The sequence below is a fragment of the Trachymyrmex cornetzi genome, unplaced genomic scaffold (assembly GCF_001594075.2).
Source record: "Trachymyrmex cornetzi isolate Tcor2-1 unplaced genomic scaffold, Tcor1.1 scaffold944, whole genome shotgun sequence".
NCBI classification, from domain to species: Eukaryota; Metazoa; Arthropoda; class Insecta; order Hymenoptera; family Formicidae; genus Trachymyrmex; species Trachymyrmex cornetzi.
In genome coordinates, this window is record NW_017300294.1 from 73,640 (window position 1) to 75,578 (window position 1,939).

Below are 1,939 nucleotides of genomic sequence, written 5' to 3' on the forward strand. Positions count from 1 at the left end.
ATACCAACGTGAGTTTTAAACAGACCAATAATGAGAATTATGTCGATTTAATTGTCCAGTGTTGTGAAAAGTTGCTTCGTCACTAAATAAAAGAAATCTGAAAAATGTTCGATGACAATTTAACATTATTTCTGCCCACCTACAAAATTCTAGTCTTTGTTGAAAATCATTGAGTGTTAATTGTGTCAAAGTGATATGGTAAGTATGGAAGTGGTCCTGTGACTTGTTGATTTCGGAATACCTAATTCTCTTTCGATTTGCTTCGTTGACAGGCGTGGATTGATAGCTACCATTCCCAATACGGCAAGTACTGTTGGATCATCCCTTTTTGGTACATTAATATGACGTCTTTGTCGTTTTTGACGTTGACGTTGTCGTTGACGCAATACAAGTCTGGAAATCGTACAATGATTTGGATGTCGTCTATGAGGAAATCGATTACGGTACAGTACCGCTGCTTGTCGATAATTATTATGGCATTCTCCAAGTACCAGAACAATATCAATAATTTCGTTCAAAGTATAATCCGGCATTTTGCGTACATTAAGTTACAAGATAAAGTAAGAGCCGATAGATTTAGTATCCTGGTTGATATTGGACGACTAAGACAAATTTACGCATTTACGGATCATTCTTTGCCATCAGTCATTATGGATCAGTCCCGGTTGGATGGACCGATTAAGATAGAAAATGTTGCGTGAGTATAAAGTTCAGCGCAGAATCAGTTGCCCTTTTCGGCCAGATTTCTGAGGAGACGCCTACTGTCCTCCCACTTCCACTCCAGACTTTACGCCCGAGCCGCCGATCGCGCTCGTAACGCTGAGCCTCAGGAGCGTCCGTGACGAATACATTAGGCCCGTATCTTCCATGAAATTTTTAATTATTTAGCAAAACTTTTTTTGCTAAATAATTATTACATTTACAAATAATAACTTTTATGTTTATGAATTTAACGTACAAAAATTTATTATTAAAATATTAAATTGTGTAGAGTAATTACACAGTGATAATCATAGCACATACAACCATTAACTTTATTAGGAAACCTATTTCTTATAATTCATAAAGAATTAAATAACATCACACATTTTTAGAAATATTAATATTTATTCCCTAAAGTTTAAATGATATTTATTCTTTTTCACTGTTATAACTTAACTAGTAGTTAACGAAAAGTAACTTAATTATAGTGTTTTGGAAAGCTCTCGAGATGAGCTATAAGAATGTACAATGAGAAATAAGGGATTCCATTTAAAAAATTAAAGGTGACCTTCATGTGACCTTCAGAGGACTATCCAAGGTGAAATCGATGGCATCTTATGTCCCCCTTCGAGTCAAACAACTTTTGTCTGAAACATTTTTGTCTACTGGGTTTAGTTTTCGAGATATTTGGCTGGATCATTTAAAATGGGACACCCTGTATATTATATTTTTGTAGTTATTCAAACTGCGCGCCGAAATTTTTCCGAACTTTATCTAACGCATTAAACTACCGCAATAATATCACAAGTTAAATTAAATTGATAATGTGCTGAAAACCTTAAATAAATTTATTGCGACGCAATAATATCACAAGTTAAATTAAATTGATAATGTGCTGAAAGCCTTAAATAAATTTATTGCGAAAAATATTACTTCGGACGGGACTTGAACCCGAATCTCTTGTATTCCCTACGAGCGTCCTAAGCCATTAGACCGAGGCCTTAGTAATATTTTTCGCAATAATCAGTATATGTAAGAACAATAACGCTTTTTTGCAGGCAGCGTATATAACCAATATTAAGATTTTTTTATTCGAGGTATTTATCGCAATAAATTTATTTAAGGTTTTCAGCATATTATCAGTTTAATTTAACTAGTGATATTATTACAGTAGTTTAATTGCGTTAGATAAAGTCCGGAAAAATTTCGGCGCGCAGTTTGAATAACTACAAAAATA